The 20,223-nt window shown below is 33.5% G+C and overlaps 2 protein-coding genes across 5 annotated transcripts in view; one reads left to right on the forward strand and one right to left on the reverse strand.

Moving 5' to 3' along the window:
* Positions 1-4,159, reverse strand: part of LOC111045524 (octopamine receptor Oamb-like) — a 236,441-nt gene extending 232,282 nt beyond the window's left edge. For both annotated transcript variants that reach the window (XM_039440540.1, XM_039440515.1), the window contains exon 1: positions 3,628-4,159. The gene's annotated coding sequence lies outside the window, so the exon portion shown is untranslated. The remainder of the gene's footprint in view (positions 1-3,627) is intronic.
* An 11-nt stretch (positions 4,160-4,170) lies between these two features.
* Positions 4,171-20,223, forward strand: part of LOC111043446 — a 77,815-nt gene continuing 61,762 nt past the window's right edge. The window contains exon 1 of one of the 3 annotated variants that reach the window (XR_005572868.1): positions 4,171-4,685. The gene's annotated coding sequence lies outside the window, so the exon portion shown is untranslated. The remainder of the gene's footprint in view (positions 4,686-20,223) is intronic. The other 2 variants (XM_039440573.1, XM_039440564.1) reach the window with 2 other exon arrangements.

Raw genomic sequence — 20,223 nt, forward strand, 5'->3', positions numbered from 1 at the left:
TCATCATTAAATTAGATTAATTTATAATAATATGTCTATCGATCAAGCTATTCCAAAGCAGAACTCACAACCCTGTAATTATCACTTCAACATACATCTTCTTTCAATTCTTAAATCATTATTAAATTGTAATCTGTACATGTCTGGTATTGTTAAACCAGAACACGTTATACCGATCATCACTATTCACTTGAAAATTGTTATTTACTATCTGCTTATCTTGAAAATTATTGTCAATATTTTGAAATAACTGAGCATATTATCTTCCAGTTCGTTTCTTTTCTGAAAACCTTGATATCGTCTTTGACACGTTACCATTGGTATTGCGATAGACCTCATATGGTCAGTGTAACAAGTCGGGAAATTAATTGAGTGGAAGGTTGTGGATGGTTGCTAATGTATCGGTGGATCACTGCGGGATTAATAAATATAATTCTGTTTACATTTGCTTTTACATTGGTCACTGTCGGCAGCTTAGCTTGTAATTTCCAGACTAAATTAAACAGTGTATGTGGCATTTTGCAGAATTTAAGTCAATGTAACCCAGCACTGATGGGATTAGATTCTGTACTCGAACCTCTTTTCGGAAATTATATTTATTTAATATAAATAAGTATTCATTATCAATTCTGATAGCGGTAAGAGGCACAATCATACATGGATTTGTGATCTATATCTTTGTTCGGGTTGCATTGGCTCTTTATCAGAACAACAACCAGGTAATAATTTTAAGATTGCTTTATTAAAGCTCAATATTATTGGAACACTCCAATCCTACATCTGGGATAACCTACAAATTTCTCAACCAATTAAATAAATTCTCAGGTCTGATATTACCCAGAGGGGCATATATTCATGTACCCATAGAAGTGAGCACTTTCATAAATTTATCTATTTTTCGTGTGGTCCATGCCCTCCCTGGAGCTAGGCCTGTCACAGTATGAAGTATGGTTAAACCCAGAATGAAACGCATTGATGATACCGTATTAAATACATTATTTTGTAATTAATTATACGTATTTAATGCGACTCTATGTACCACTAATTGTTTACATTAGTCTATCATGGTTGAACGCAAATTGTGCAGATATTCCTCTGTTGATGGAATATAGAATATGAATAGACCATAGAATATATAGTAGAATAATAATAGAATATGAATAGAATATAATAGTTGAATAAAGTTCATGAGAAAACATCCCTGATAGAGTAGAGTTTGCCAAGGGAAACTGGAAAAATCCAGCCTAATCATTCTGTGAAACCGCTCTTGCTAAGTGATGAGTTTTCAGTTGAAGCTTGCACGAATGAAATTGACTCGTACTTCAATATGATGTATTTTATAGTAAATTATTAATCAGAATGTAGAGTGAATTCTAGAAAAACAGTCCCATCTTCCAAATAGCTGATACGACTGAGTATGCTGACAATGATGATTATGACGCTGATAACCCAGCTATCAAAAGCTAAAATATTAATAATTAGATCAATGAATTCCAGGAATAATTAAACAAAATCGAACATAGAGACTCAATTAATTATCACGATAACAGTAAGCAAGATTTGACTATTTTTCAAAATTTGAAATACCTGGGGAATCCTAGAACTTGTAGGCTACATTTCAACGTTTTTGATACATAAATGATAATGATAAATATTACAGTAGTAGGCTTTATGGCGTTTAGTGACTCAAAGTATTTAATTTGTAGATCAAGAAGACGGGTTGATTCAATTATTGTTGATCAAAAAATGTTCCTTCCACGTATTACAGTTCATTATTTGATAGACATATCAAATTTATTATAATTTATTACACATATAATTTATTTAGACATTATATATTATGATTTGATGCAATCAGCATCCATTGGGCTACGGCTTGATTTAATGCATTCGTATTGGAGTGAGTCCATTACAAAACAAGAAACAAATTTCCGAGCGTTGGATAAATATAGACGACTAACGTATCATTCTGTGATGTATTATAAATGGATTATAAATGTGAAGCCTGATATGAATAGAGTGCCTTGCATCAATCTCTAACGAAAATGGAACTCAATTTACTCTTCCTAACTTCGATGTTTATATTATCCGAGACATCAACTTCTATCAGGAACGGATTCGTCATTTCAAGATCAAGAAGTGTGAGAGGCGAAAACAACTTACAGACCGGAACTTTATGTTTCATCTTGATAATATTATCGTGGGAACTAGAAGTTCACGATCTCGTTTCCAATTCAACATGAATCGTGAATATCCTCGATTCAGTAATCGTAAATACATGTTATCATGACCAACGATACTTTATGTGACATTATTGTTCAGAGCGTATGATATTTATTCATAAAAATTTATTATTATTATCATTAATATCACATTGAACGTAGTTGGTTTTAATCTACCTAAGTGTATTGCTAAGTAACCAAGTGCACGGTGATATGTGCTAATAATATATATGCTAATATATCAACCGGGTACATCCGAAAAGCACTGCTTATCGGATGTACCCGGTTGATATATTAGCATGTTCATCCATCCGTGAATTTTTAAAAGTTAATATATATATATATATATATATATATATATATATATATATATATATATATATATATATATATATATATATATATATATATATATATATATATATATATATATATATATATATATATATATATATATATATATATATATATATATATATATATATATATATATATATATATATATATATATATATATATATATATATATATATATATATATATATATATATATATATATATATATATATATATATATATATATATATATATATATATATATATATATATATATATATATATATATATATATATATATATATATATATATATATATATATATATATATATATATATATATATATATATATATATATATATATATATATATATATATATATATATATATATATATATATATATATATATATATATATATATATATATATATATATATATATATATATATATATATATATATATATATATATATATATATATATATATATATATATATATATATATATATATATATATATATATATATATATATATATATATATATATATATATATATATATATATATATATATATATATATATATATATATATATATATATATATATATATATATATATATATATATATATATATATATATATATATATATATATATATATATATATATATATATATATATATATATATATATATATATATATATATATATATATATATATATATATATATATATATATATATATATATATATATATATATATATATATATATATATATATATATATATATATATATATATATATATATATATATATATATATATATATATATATATATATATATATATATATATATATATATATATATATATATATATATATATATATATATATATATATGAAATGCACCAAGCTAATAATCTTAAACTTGGCACATGGTCATGCATACGGGAATAGAGATTTGAACTTAAAGTACATGGAAACAAATCTCTAGATCTCTCGTTTGATATAAAATTCTGTAAATAATGATGAAATACGGGTTCAACAACGAAAACAGCTTACTTACCTCGATTTCCTAATACGAACATATCATTTCCTTAGAACCTTTTTTGTAAAAAGGGGAACAGTAATCGTTCACTTCGGATCCAACAAGGCGAACTTACAGATGAATTATATTTGCACAGACCAAATACACACAAACAGCATCTCCCTGAACAATTTATAAGAAAAAATCCTTTTGCACATGTTGATTGCACATATTGAAACGTGATGATTATAAAAAATATTCCTTATCTATCACTGAGCTCACTATAATAACATGAAAGAAAGATCGATATCTTCATCCTATAATCCTCAATACTGCTCAAACAGCTTCTCAATTAGGAGCACAATTTGGCACTGTCATATTTGAGCGGAGTATATCATATTATTGAAACTGTAACCGATGCTTTGAAAGCAGCAACGCGTTGAATAGGAGGCGTTTGAAGCGAGACTAGAACTGAAACAAGAGCGCACAGGTAATTTGTCTCCCACCTACAATAAAAAGAACACAGTCACAATAGATGACAACAAGCACTCACTTATCCCAGTCGGCGGCTATGCACTAGCGCCTGCTGCTGCCACAACACTCGTGCTTAAGTCGGGACGTGATTTTTTATTCACACCTCGCCTTACTCGGATTCTGCGTATCAAATTCAAGAAGCGAAAGTCGTTAAAATGGCATTCCGTTTTTACTTCACAGTTGATTAGTCACATACAATAGACTGCTTCACGTGTAAATTATTTAGAATCAGTTACAGCAATGACATCACGCGTTGTAAGTTGGAGCTTAGTAGTAATGCATCGTTAAACTGAGTTTCATCTTATTCAGTCAGAGCAAACTTGGTGAAGTTTGCCAAACATGATGAATTTATGTGAATGGAAGATTCAGGTACTTTGAAACGAAAAACAGAGAGTAATTCCCCCTTGAGAATGAAGACTCATTTTTCGATAGTTGATGTTGGAGCAATGTGACGAGAAACTATCAAATTTCGAAGCTGTAATGTGTTTAAGGATTGTTATCAACACAGAAATCATTGGAAGGAACCATTTTTGAAGATTCCTTACAAAGCAGTCATTGCACAGGTAAACTCAAGTCATTATATTCAATCAACAAGTATTGTTAATAGACAGTGCAGTGTATATTGATTTTCAAATATTGCTAAGCATTCAACATCTGATACTACTTGTTCCACTCCAAATCTCATCAAGCCTATATGAAGGGAATTTCTTTTTTTTATAAAATCTTGTGAAATGTTTCAAAAGCCAATGTATGATACATGAATTGGAACGAGTTACCTAATAAGTATTATATATTCACAAGCCCAATAGATTTATAGATTGAAAGAAAAATAATCAATACGTTTTGAACCAGTATATGTATCAAAATTCGGTTTAGGTACTGTTTTGGGTTGTATCTTATGGTACTATCGTAATCGTACCCGACAACTAGTCTCCCCGACAGCTAATACCCTATTGAACATTGGAACCAGCTTGAAGCGGGCGGGGAAGTAGTACAATCACAGATATTGTTGTACACATTCTATGAATTCGATTATTAGAAGAAAAGCTTGTTGAAGTTGTCACTTCTACCACTGCGAACATAAAATTAAAAAAGCAAACTATTTCTCTTTCCGAATTCAACTGACTTGGAAATGTTCCTTATTGAATTGGCAAGCAGTTTTAGAATGAGTTTGTACGTCTCGCAAGTGATTCCTGCATGTATGCATAGAATATAATATATACAGTATATCATAACTTACCTCACCTAATTTTTTTCCATTTTCTATCACATATTTTCAACTCATATATGAGTTTTAATTTCATATATATTCTCAACATGTATTTCACTCAATTTCCATTTTTTATGATTTGATACAAGCCATATAAAAATAAATTGCATCTTTTTCATAAATAGCTGAAATGTGTGGATGTGTTGTATAATATATATCGGTCTATTACTTGTATATAAATAAATATATTTGTAAATCTTATGAATTCTGCTTGAGAAATAAATTGTTAACGGAAGTAATTGTTTCCAATTACTTGTTAAATTTGAAAAATGTGATATAACTCTTAAAAAAGCTATGAATGACTGGGAAAACCTGGCGTGATTTGAGGAAATCCATAGAGTAAGTGCATGAAATATATAAATGTCAGTTTACTCGCAAAAACTCCGGCACACAGAGCGAGCAAGGAGCTTGGTTGTCGGGTTCGGTGACAACAACCAAGCTTCTTGCTCGCTAGCGTCAACTAGTCTCCCCGACAGTAAATCCCCTACTGGTTCGGAGGGGACTAGTTGTCGGGACCGTAGACGACGACTAGCTCCTCGGACGCTGACGACAACTAGTCTTCCCGTCAGTAAAGCTCCTCTCTCAGGAGCTCAGTTGACGCCAGTTAGATTATAACTTTCTATGTACTTAGTCCAATCCATTACTGATATCTTATCTGCAATCCATTACTAAATTGGTCTAATCAGTTGTTATTGTTTATTGTGTATAAATTGTTTAAAAATTTACAAATAAAATTACAATTGTTTAATTGTAATTGTATTTATTGTCTATTGTTTATTGTGTATCTAGCTTTCCCCAATATTATCTTCTATGTACTTAGTCCAATCCATTACTGATATCTTATTCGCAATCCATTACTAAATTGGTTTAATCAGTTGTTATTGTTTATTGTGTAATTTCTAATCTAGCTTCCCCCAATGTTATCAATCTAACTGTTTCATATGAATACGGTATTAGAATCAATGTAAAGTAGTCTTAAGCAATATTCTGTATTATGTAGTTGTAGTGTACAGGCTCGGCCTGAATAAAGTCTTTTTAAAAACGCACAGTGTGTTCCTGCACCCTTAACTGCCGTCAGTAAATCCCCTCGAATGTGGTTTGTTATTCAATGCCTGCACAGTTTTATCCAAATATTCCTTATCAACCGATAATGAATGAGTTTCATTTACTCTAGTAAAAATTTCTGTGCTAAGCTGTTTCAATCTGGTATTTAGATAATTTCTATCTAATACTTGCAAGTTTTTAATCTTGTCTTTAAAAGGAGCTTTACTGTCGGGGAGACTAGTTGTCGGGGAGACTAATTGGCGCGTTTCCATCTTATGCTAATCTCTCAATCATTTTAATGAATTCGTATAGATGAATCAATAATGATCCATTGAGTATGGGATCTGAACTGAATTTGTATTGTGAACCTAGCTTTTCTCGACTATGGTAATAGTAGTACAGATTGAATGAACACATTCAATTTGAAAGCTTTCCGAATGAAGTTCCAGTGTTTAGAAAGTGATCATGAATTACATAGCACATGCTACCAATGGCATCAAACTTATTCGATTGGCTGCCATGAAAACTCGAAGCCCGAAACATGAGGCAGTCTCATCATTAAATGGAGCACTGAAGGCCCCCGTGGACTGGTTCTTTCAGTTATTCGGGATATGTTGCAGCGGAATGCCCAACGCTGAATAGCCGTTGTCTGTGTCTAATGTTCGGACTACTGCTACAAGCTGACAGTAAAGTTGTGCATAAATCATGAGGACAATAGTAGCCTTCGTTGTGCAATCTGTCAGTCAAACAGTTGGCCACTGCTCTAACACCATTAGGCGCTGGATATTCAATCCATTTACGCCAAGTAGAGCTAGCTGCGGCTGATTTATTGGTTCTGCAGTCTGCACTCAGTTGTCACTGAAAGCACTATACCAAAATCAGCGATCGTCCTCATAAACTCTTCGACCAGTCTATCTAGTGACTGTTGACCTTTTAGAAAAATCTGCTCCAATATATCATATTTCCATAATTAACCATACAAGACTTGTCTAGAATATCGTCAGATCCTGAATGCGTAAAATACCAGATCTGTAAGATCAAACTTGACACAATAGAGTTCATGAATATTATTTTGAAGCTGAGGCAATATTTTGTATCAGTGAGTGGTTGGGATGAATAAGCCAGAAGAGACTTTCATTAAATGCCAAGAAATGCTGGAAATATTTTTTCACCCCTCAGTTTTGGGCTATACTTGTTGTCTTCTCCCAATCATTATATTATTGTATAGAGCAATAGAACCATTATTGTATAATATTATGATTTGTGATTATCAATAAATAAAATAAATTAAATGAATGGAATGGATGCATAACTGAATTATACTACTATGAATTACTATATCAGGGCTGCCAACAGGGTGTGGATTTGAACTCAGATTGCAGTCTTGAAATATTGTTGAGAAGGGGGGGGTTACTTAAAATCGAATCTTAGGGTAGTCCTAATAAAGATAAAATTACTGCTGACGACACATTCTCTGTGATTGGTTGTTTGACTAAACTGAAAGCTGAAACCCTGGTCGATCGTCGCCATCATGGATGGCTCATGGCTTTTTTGATAAATTGAATCAGTGATCATCGATAAAGAATCAGTGATCAATCAGCTGATCAAAGGCAAAATTATCATTGTTCTAGATTAATGAAATCAATTTCAATAAATGCTGAGCTTATTGTGGGAAAATTTAATACATCATTCTACTACTGAGAAAAATAAGCATTTTCATTTTATTATTAAATTATTGTTATTTATTTCAAAAAATACAGTAGGCTGATTGTCGCTATTGCTGATGTTACGAACAATTTTGTAACATCGACAATCCTGAAATGAACGTGTCTGCTGCCTACAACGCATGCGAAACGAACGGTAAAATGAAAAATGCCTAACGAGCATAGAATAGTTACCTATCAGTTACCTACCCTTAAATCATAAGTTCTCAGTGTATGTTAAAGTACACAGAAGTGTTTTACGAGAAGTGTTTATCTATGCAAGCGAAGCAGAAATTGGTCGATTGTGTTTTAAACGAGGCCGTTTTTGTGCAACCGCGTTCGCACGCGTGCGCGAGTGCTATTCGAGTATAATTTCGGACAATATGTTTCGATAAACGCGAGAGTGTCGGATAAACAACTGTGCCGTGCTATGAATTTGGAAAGTTAATTTGGAATTTAGAATTTAGAAGCACACACAATATAACTTAATAAAAGGGATGCTTGATAAACATACTTAGTGCTAGAGAACGGGAATCCAGAAATGACAAAAGAAACAACGAAATAGAGAGAAGATATCAAATATATTGTCACCTCTTACAGTTAAATTCAACAGTTAATGAAACAAAATTTAAGTTGCATTATGAAAACCGAAAATAGAATTACCAAATTTAGAAAGTTATCTCTGATATAGCTAATTCGATAATAGCCTACTCTGTCTGCTTTACATTAAAAACGTCTTAGATTGAATCATGAGAAACTTAAAGGATTCTAATTTCAGGAAGAAGAATTGAAAGTTATCATAGATATTTCTCAGAAGTTAATCATAAATAACAATAAATATTTAAAAAGGAAGATCAACATAAAATTCAGAGAACTCTTAGAAAATTAAATTTAGAACACACTTGGAAACTTTTAAAACACTATCAAAATATATGATCATTAACAGTTCCCGATAATATCTATTCTGTATCTTTATTAGTCCAGGCAACGAATGCTCAAATAAAGGTATAGAGGGAAAAGTTTGGAACACAATTTTCAACTCCACAGCTCTTTTGAGGATAGTTGTAGGATTAACATATCAAAAGTCCTTACTCCTACCACCTGTGCTAAAGGGGTGGGGGTGGTTTGAAAGTACCATCTTTTCATTTTTCGCATATATCTCGGAAACTATGCATCTTATGAACATCTATATCTTCTGCAAAATTGGAGCTTACAAACTTACCAACAAGTTTTGTCTCTTACATGTTTTCCATATCTCTCATAGTTTCTGAGATATTCGCCCTTGAAGGTGAGACAGTTTTTGAAAAAACACTTCTGCCTTCAAGTTTTTCATCTTTTCGGCCTTATAATTCTTGAACGATTGATGAAAAAAATCCGTACTGATTATGAGCTGATAGAGCATCAAATTATCTTCAATTTGATGTATATTCTCACTATTTTACGCATTTCTCTACGAACGTTGCAGCAATATTAGTGTAGAGAGTGAAATTTTCTGTTCAGCAACAATAGGTCAGTTGACAATGAAATTTGAAGGGAATGTTTGGAACACAATTTTCGACTTTGCAGCTTTGTTGAGACTAGTTTGGAGGTGAGCGTATCAAACATCCCAACCCTTACAACATGTACTGAAGGGATGAGGGTGGTTTGAAAGTTGCGTTTTCCACTTATTACTTACATGCTTATATCTTGGGAACAATGGGTTATATTGACATAATCAACTACATAAAAATGAAGCCTTATAAATTTCCTACAAGTTTTGTCTGATAGAGGTTTCAGATAAATCCTATACTTTCCGAGATATTCATGTTCTAAAGTGATGCATTCTCGAAAAACCAGATTTTCTTCCATTTTTTCGCTCTTTCAAGTCTTATAACTTTTCAACAATTGATGAAACAAGAATTTGCTAGTTACGAGATTGTGAGCATTAAATCATCTTCCATTCCATGTAGTTTCTCCAATTTTAGCTTTGATGATGAAGTATGTGCCACTGTCATGAAAGGTAGCTAAGTCATCATGGTCCCCAAGGCAGGTAAACCACCACATGATGCATCATCTTATTACCCATAATGGCCAAGATCTTCAAAAAAGTTTCGCTCTCCAGATTGAAACATGTGATAGAGAGTGAACAATTAATTCCTGATCATCAGTTTGGATTTAGAGGAAAACATTCAACAGTTCAGCAAGTCCATAGAATTACTCAAGTTATTGAGTAGACTCTAGAAGAGAAAACATATTGTGCTGCTATCCTTTTAGACGTCGCTCAGGCATTTGATAAAGTGTGGCATGTAGGTCTAATCAAGAAACTACAAAAAGTTTTACCTCAGCAATATGCCTCATTGCTAAAATCTTACCTGTCAGACATATTCTTCCGAGTGAGACAAGGTAATAGCTACTCAGGACTAACACCAATCAAAGCTGGAGTACCTCAAGGAAGTGTATTGGGCCCTACTCTGTACCTGCTCTACACCAGCGATCTTCCTGTTCCAGAAAATGGCACTATTGCAACCTTAGCAGATGACACAGCTGTCTTAGCAGAAACTAATGAGGAAGCTACAAATAAAGCACAAGAAGCCATCAAGAAAATAGAGGAATGGACTAAAACCTGGCGGATTAAGTTGAATGGAAGCAAGTCCACACATGTTGTCTCCACAAATAGGCATTATGTGTACATTCCAATAAGATTAAACAACGTAGAAGTTCCGTTTGCAAATGAAGCTAAGTATCTTGGAATGACACTAGATGCAAAACTAAGATGGAAGTCACACGTCAGGAAAAAGAAAGAAGAACTGAATTCCAAATACTTGAAAATGTACTGGTTATTGGGAAGAAATTCTAGCCTTTCAACCTACAATAAATTACTATTGTATAGACAAATTCTTTGGCCTGTGTGGTTGTATGGCATCCAGCTGTGGGCTGTGCAAGAAAAAGTAACATCAACACCATCCAGAAATTTCAGAACAATGTTTTGAGGAATGCTGTCAATGCTCCATACTTTGTGAGAGACTCGAATCTCCACAGGGACCTGCAGATGGAAGAAGTCGATGTCATAAAAGGCTGTCAGAAACCATGAAGGGACTCTACATAATAATCAAAACATCCAAGCTCCACACTTCATTGACAACTCTAATACAGTGAGAAGACTGAAAAGGAAGAAGCCTACAGATCTCGTTAAATGTAGTAAGAGTGATTCTGAAAGAAACAGTGCATGGGCATTGCTCACTTAGACTGTGAAGGAGTGAATACCCCTTCAATGTCAAACTTTAATGTATTAATTTAAGCTAGAATTGAACTGTTCATTAACCAAGGTGATAGATTGCAGTCAAATTACAAAAAGAAACGAGCAGTGTTATAGAAAAAATAATTCTTGAATTCTCAAGTTGTATAGGAATTAAAGTGGATTTGCAGTAATTTTAATCGTATAAAAGTATATTCTACAAGGCTTCCTGGAACTAAGATCAATTTACGATTTTTTTGCAAAATGAATGAGATGAAATTCATGAATGACAAGTACAGTAACCTAAAATGAGTCCAACAATCAAGCAGAGGTGCCCAAAAACTGCGTTTTTGAAGTTCTTGGGTTTGCGGGGCTATGGGAGGGCAGAATGTGAATTTTTCTACATTGGGAGATTGTGTCACTGGGCTTGGGAGGGGTGTTCATCATATAGTTAAGAGAGCGCAATAATATTTCGAATAACAAAGGATTATCAAAGTTCAATATTGGCCATTTCCCAATATTGAACTGTCACTATGAACTGAAAATGGGTGAAATCTGTTAATAATAATAATAATTCATATCATGCCGAGTCTATTGAGCTAATAGAATTCAAACTCAAAAAATACATTTACAGAAATTATTATTGTCGACAGATGTCACATGTGACTGTGCGGCTTGATGATCAAATTACTGAGCATTGTGGGTGAAAAAGCAATAGAAAGCTATACATTTGCATTTTTAGCGTAATGGCAGACATTTCATCTATACTTGGACTTTTATTGGGATTCGTTTTTAGGCAGTGGTTGCAAAATGGTCAAGCGTGGGTGGCGGGGGTGGCGGCGTCGGAGGCGGTGGAGGCTATAACTTGAATGCGACGGCCACATTACTCAGCGAAGCGGAATCCAGTAGGAGTCGTGGAGCAGAGCATGAAATCAGAGCTGCGGCTAACATTTTTAAACAAGATGAGCTCAGCGTTGGAAACAAGCGAGCTGCGTTGCTTTGCTCCCTAATTTTCGCACAACGCTTCCTGAAATCAATTACGAGACCGCAGCGTAATTGCAACCCAATTCACAGCAACTGTGCAGTCTGCAGTCTCTCACTGTGCTCTGCTCTGCTCTGACAAGATTCTCGCATAAAGAGAGGCACACAGTTCACTCTGTTCCAAGCCGATTATTACTATGTTTACCGCTCCCTTTCAAACTATAAAGCTTCGAACATCAACCACCAAATTAACAAAATTGAATATCTACATAAGTGTATCCAGCAGAGCCATTATGACAAACTATCAACAGACACTGTTAAAGTTGAGAAAATTCAATTTTGTGGAATGTAGATTCTTAAGTTCCAGTAAATTATATTGTACCTCAGAGACAACGTTGTTGTCTCACTTTTCATCTCGGGAGGGATCCCCAAAAAATGTCAAAAATGTTTAATCAGAGACAAATCAGATCTTATCAGAAATGAACGAAATCACCTCTGTGATTTAATATTACCACTTATAACTGTTTTTCGCGAAGATAACATTTTGGGGACTTGGGATTAGAGGTGCGTCATTCTGCTTGGGGGTATGTCATTGGTCATCTCGCGTCATCGCTCCCAACTGCTATAAGAGTATATACTATTGAAATCAATGTCAGTTTTTGCTACAGAATTTTCTTCAAGTTGACATGATCAGACTTGAATTTCATTTATACTACATAGTGTACAGAATAAACTTGGAAATCTAATATGAAAGCTATTGAATTTTGTACTCGTATCTTTCAAAATAGTTTGGCAGACACTATATTCAATCTATTCAATTTCATAACTTCCAAATTGGAATACGCATTATGTACGTTCGTATTATATTCTATACATTCTATAGCCTATCTTAGATGAGTTATGCCGATTCGGAAGTTGAAAAAGTTTGATTGGATTCATAGGTACTAATATTATGTATGGAGTGCTTTTTCAATAGCAGCAACCAAAAGAGTGATAGTGGGATTATGATGAAAAAACATGTGCTATTTGAAAATTTTCAGTACTGGAGATTACTCTTGATTACTCCATTACATCCAATGCTACTCATTCGTGAAATGAAGAGGGAAATTTCATAATGAATTTGACTCAAAGGCTCCACAGTTATATTCAAAGAGAACACTGGTCACTTCTCGTCATGCTAAATACAGTACAACATTTGAATTAATTACAGTTGAAAGCCAGCGCTGCGAAATGCACGCGGGTTCTATTCTATCGTTATGAATTTCGCTAGCATTTCTCGAGTCGGGGGCGCAATGATATATCTGGCCGTTCTATGAGCGCATACGCTGGATTCCATATGGAATGTCGTGCACGGCATGGTTGGCATTTCGCAAATTTGACCGTACCTAATTGGAGTTTAAACAGACACATTCCCACTGTCATTACTACTGTGAACTCTCAAAGCCAACAAAACCGCACTGGTTTTCACTGACTTCCTCCCCAAAGCCAACTTTACGGAAACCAAACCTGGCTTCTAGTTTCAAACTTCATCTTCTAGCGGAATAATATCGGCGATTAACTTGATGACTCAGGCCGACCACTCGCTTCATCAATGATAGTGCTCACTGCACTTGGCTGACTCAGAACCATCATCCTAAACTCAACCCACTATTTTATTACAGACGAGCAGGTGTAACCCGCGCTTCACTAGTGTCTGAGAGAAACACAAATAATAGATTGAATTAGATATTTATAATGGAAATTAAAAATATTATTCTATCAAAATTCATCTGAAAACAATAGAAAAATTATAAGAAAAATATAATTATTCTAAAATTATTTTCTGAATTATCTTATTTCATTATTATTGTATTAGAATTACGGTATTCTATTTTTCCAATATTTTTTCTATTGTTTCCAAGTGAATATTGATAGGATTTTTAATTCCCACTATGGAACTATAATTCAATCTCTTATTTGTGTTTCTCTCAGACACTAGTCAAGCGCGGGTTACACCTGCTCGTCTGTAATAAAATAGTGGGTTGAGTTTAGGAGACCCCCCAAGAATGATTTTTTAACCTTCCCCCTCACCGTCTGAATCAACTCTTGACGTCTCGGAGTAATAATTTAGAAACGTTATCAAAGTTCACTGTATTTCAAATCAATAGTTAAGATATATTATCTCTTATATAAGATATATATCTCTTCTCTATACATTTTTCTCTACTTTCTTTCGCACTTTGGCGTGAACTTTTCAATAACTATAGAATGGAGCAGTATAATCATCTTTTAAGTTGCTAGCAGTGTTGAAACTAATTATTAACAAAAACCTCATTAAATGAACTATTAGTATACCAGTGATTAACGAGATATCTAAATAATAAAATAAAATCTAAAATTATACAACTAACATAGGTACTCAGGTACTATTGTCTATAATTATGCGTCAAAGGTACCGATTTGAGTTCGCCACGCATTAACCGAGCTATCTGAATACGATAAGAATGCGATAAGAGATTATACTGTATTTACCCAATATCATTATTATCATTAGAGACTGTTTAATCACATATATTGAGACTGATTATACAGTCTCTATGATATTTAGTTTCAACAATATTCTAATAGAGCGTGAATATATTTGAAGGTATAGGTTATAGGTATTTGCTAAAGCATGATTATACCCTATATTCGACTATTCAACTTGTTGAGATAATATGCAATGAAACGAAGTTAGAGGCGTGCTGTTGCCACAGTTGGAAAATTTCGTTATCATAGAGCACTGATTACACCGTTGTAATAACAAGCTATCTTTGATTGTAGAGATTAAGTCTAGCTGTGATTTCATTATTACTATTAGCTTCAGTAGAGCAACGCTATATCTAACTTGATTTATAAAATTAAGGTAATAGAATCTGTTCTGAAAAATCCGACCACTCATAAATTACACTTCTTATGAATGGAAATCATTATCTTTATTTTTCCGATATATTATCACATGTGTAGCATGTTCCAGTGTGAAATCCTACACACATGATTGAATAATCTATTTAATTTACCTTAAATACTATATTTTTCCAAGTTTTTAAACCTAGAATCAATAATTGAAATATTATCTCTTATTAACAATTTATATATTCTCTTTCCCTTCTCAATAGTTAAGTAACTCAACTAAATTTATTTTTCTGTTCAGTTGCGTTATATAAGGCTATTCAATGAAACGATACAGTACGCATAAAAAAATTTCAATTTACTTTTTTTATTATTTTTTTTAACGTCGGTTAGCCTATGCTTTTTCACATTACACTTTTTAGATAATATCAGGTATCATGGCTATATTAGAACAGCCGAATAGAAATGGAAAGTTATTTGCTACTTATATAATATTATATAAAGTATTGAAAATTTGAGGTTAGGCGTAAAATATCTACTGATCGGCGACATAATGATCGATTGAGTCGCATAACGTAAAATCTAGCCAGACACCTTGGCAGAAATTTATTGTAACTAAATGGTATGCAACTAGAGGAACTAAAAAAGCACATGGCTAATTGTTATAAAGTGAGAAACAACTTATAAATCTTATAAAAATATACTGCATGTAATAAATGTACTTAAAACACAAAATAAAAATAAATTAATCTACTAAGGAAGTAGGAGATTCATAGGCGCAAGTATACTGTAATAAATTTGCATGAACCAATCAAATTGTAGTAATCGATGGGCGGCAATAGAGAGCTGATTCAAATGAATCTATATATATTTCTAAAAATGATAAGATTTTGTAAATTTTTACTGTTCAGTTCATGTATTGGATATGGCCCGAGAAAGTATAAAATATCAGATATGTGATATAAGTAATAATTTAATAGATTGGCACAAACTATTTGAACCTTCAAATGGCATAGTAGCAAATTATTTAAATTTATGTAAATTTGCAAGTCAGAAATAAAAATTGTGGAAAGAAAAGTAGAACTTGCCCACTTGCCTGCTAGACACTACCAGGGAATGTCACCAAAATTTGTAGAGCACAAGACTCTTTATTGTATTGTACCTTTTAAAGACTTAAAGTTTAAATCTAATTATTAATTTTCTATAAGACTTTGTGATGCTGTATTAAAGCGAAAGTCATTCAAATATTTATTTAATCCCTTGGAGAAGACGACTTCGGCCACCAACAATCCAGGACTGCCAGGAATTTCGGATCGCCGCCAGCAACTTATAAAAATTCAGCACGTGAGTGAACAAATAGTCGAAATAAAATTAGGGCGCCCTCAGTGCTTCGAGTGAAATAAAAATAAAAGCTAGCTTGTCGGTAAGGTTTTAAATATTAAGAAATTAATCAAAAAACTTGCGCAAGTCTTAAAAGGGTATAAGAAATACTTTATTGAATAGGAATGAGTCAATTTATATATCAAAAGTACACCAATTAAAAGAATGTTAAATTCTAAGTTTGTAATACTAACGTTCACCCAATCATTGATTTTATAATATAATTTGTAAAAATATAATGTAGCTCTGGTTCATTGGATAAATTGATTTATCTATTTCCATCAGGTGCCGAATCTTACACCCTGAGATACATATTTATTATTGAGAAATTTATTGGAAATTATAGAAATTAATATTTAATTATTGATTTGTCAATTTATCATTCTCTGATTTATGAAATAATATATAAAGTGAGATTACCTAAATCGACAAGCAACAGCAAGTCAATATCAAAGCTGCATGCAAATGAATGCATATTATCAATGAACTGAAAAGCACATGGTAAAGTTTCGTGCTATTGAGCTGAAGAATAGTGTACTGATCTGTGATATTTTATCTTGATATTTTTATTCTTGTCTTTATTGTGTATTTTGTTGCTCTATATATTTTCTATATTGATCTGACTGAGATTATTCGTTCAATATATGTATCAAATTTTTTATGGTGTACCATTCATTTTACTCCCCAATACCATAGAGTATAAATCTCATATATATTTGTTAATTATCAGTATTAAATTATTGCAAGAGCTCCTGAATGAGCCTATTAAGACTTTAGTGAAATTGTATCCTAGAAAACCACGACCAGATTTTATAGAATTCAATTCTCATGCTCTACCGATTGCAGCCAAGCAGAGGCAAAGCGTTATTCATTAAAAAATAACGTCATAGAAACATGGCACTTTTTTGTAATTACGATATTACACCAAAGTGTTAGTTTTAATTCATTTCAAATTGAAATAATCGAGTCTTTTTATTCTTATTTTGTTTGCTCTCAAATGTACAGTGCGTTTAATTGAATGCCAGGCGGCCGGGTGAGTTATCATAAAAATCTGGTGTGGCGCACTCACACAACTTTCCTTGCCGTTAAGAAAATTGATCACCCGACGCTAGTGTTCCCGCGCATCTCAAGTCTACTATTCAAAGATTTGAGCCAGCTGGTGACAGGGCAATAACGCTGGAGACACACGAGGTCTGCTATCTCTTCATAGTGGATCATTTAATAAAATCAACAGTTGCCAACAGTTTGCAATTGGATAATCACATTTTCTCGAATTTCGAGCTTATTTTTAATTTTAGGTAAAAATGTTACAAAACATCAATTGTAGAGATTCTCATGCTCAATCTATTCCACTCGGAATTTTCTGTTTAAATTGTATCTGAAGCCTGATAATTGAGAATCCAAAATCAAACTTTGCATCTGATCAAAATTGTTCGTGTCGGATCCTTATATTGTAAGGACCCTACGTTCCAAATTCCAAGTCATTCCGTTAATTGGAAGATGAGATATCGTGTACACACACACACACACAAACACACCCACACACACACACACACACACACACACACACCACACACACACACACACACACACACACCACACACCACACACACACACACACACACACACAACACACACACCACACACACACCACACACACACCACACACACACACCACACACACACACACACACACACCACACACACACACCACACACACACACACCACACCACACACACACACACACACACACACACACACACACACACACACACACACACACACACACACACACCACACACACACACACACACGTACAAAGAAGATATATTAATCAATACACAGTAGCTATAAGTCGCTCCAGCCAGCCCCCCTCACAAAGTTCATGACAGCCGCACTGAACTGGGATTGCCGCTGAATTGCCCTCACCTCCATTGGTAGCGAGTTCCACAGTCGGCAGGCAGTCACATGAAAAGACCTGTTATAGACCACCGTACGATGCCTAGGCACACTCAACACAGACAAACTATTTCTAGTTCCACCTCTCCCAACCTCTCCCAGAAATCTAAATTTAAAACTCAAATAATCAGGGCTCTTATTGGCCATTAGTTTGAATAGTTTGAAACATAAGTATGCGGTAGGATCGAAACCTTTTGAGCCTGAGCACGTTAAGCTGAACGAAGTAGGGAGTGATATGTTCACCTCGATCTAGATTATTAACAAATCTCAAGCAATAATTTTGAGCTCTCTGAAGCCTATCAGACAGTGCCACAGTCATGTCATGGGTAACAGCGTCACAGTAGAGAAAGGTCGGAAAGATTAGGGTCTTTACCAGCATCAACCTTACCTGAAAAGGGCTGATCTTCTTCAGAGAATGTATGCCAGCAAAGACCCTATTACAAGTGCTAGTAATGTGTTCGGTCCAGTCGAGATGTCTGTTCATTAAGACACCCAAGTTTTTTACTGTATTACAGTACTCCAACTGTTGGTCATTTATTGTCACAAAAGGTCCATTGGCATAGTCAAGGTTAGGTAAGCGTCTATTATGTCCTATTACTATTGCTTTTGATTTATTTTCATTAATGTTTAAACCATGTTGTCATGTCCATTCCGTGATGTTGAGTAAGTCAAAGTTCATTTTGTTAACATTTTGTTAAGATAAAAAATAAAGTTTTAATAACCTTTTTAGACTTGGCAAAGGCCTTTGATTCTGTTGATAGATCTAAACTTATCACCAAACTCGAGATGTGTGGCATCAAGAACAACTCACTGCAGTGGTTCAAAAGTTACTTTGTCGATTATACAGCAGTACGTTTCAATTGATGGAAAATTTAGTGAAACGGAACCAGTTAAGTTTGGAGTGGTTCAAGGTAGCACTCTTGGACCTCTTCTCTTTCTCATCCATTTCTCATCAATATTTCAAAATTGCAAACTAATGGAAAATTGTTCTTATTTGCTGATGACACGGTGTTGGTGTCAGCTGAGGGCACATGGGAGTGGACTTATTGCGGTGCATCATTGGACCATGCAAGAATTGAAAACTAGTTTGATCACAACTGCCTGACCGTTAATGTCACAAAAACTAAATACATGCCAATAGTAACAAGAAACCAAACTGATCCTGGCCAACTCATATTGCAGATGCAGTCATACGGAAATGCAAGGAGTCAGGACTGTGACTGTCATTCCCTTGAACGAGTTGATTACTACAGATACTTAGGTGTTATAATAGATAACAAGTTGATTTGGGTGCAGCATATTCATTGTGTCAAGAGCAGACTCAGAAAATTATTATTTGCTTTTCCTGAGATCAGCCAAGTAATGAGCATAGACCAGTGCAGAATGGTGTACTTTGCATATGCTCAGTCGCTGATCCAGTATGGCATCCTGGCATGGGGTGGTGTTTCCTCTACTGTCGTTGAACCCCTAGCAGTAACATAAAGAACAATAATCAAAAAAATACTGAAAAGAAATCACAGATACCCGACTACCTTGCTTTTTTCATAATTTTCGGTTTTAAATATCTGACAACATTTTATCAAATCACTTTTAATTTACATAAAGAAATACAAAACTTAGACCATTGGCGAAACAAATTCAAATTCCCGTTATGAAACTCGCCATAGGTCCAACTATA

This window comes from Nilaparvata lugens, chromosome 1, assembly GCF_014356525.2.
Source record: "Nilaparvata lugens isolate BPH chromosome 1, ASM1435652v1, whole genome shotgun sequence".
NCBI lineage: Eukaryota > Metazoa > Arthropoda > Insecta > Hemiptera > Delphacidae > Nilaparvata > Nilaparvata lugens.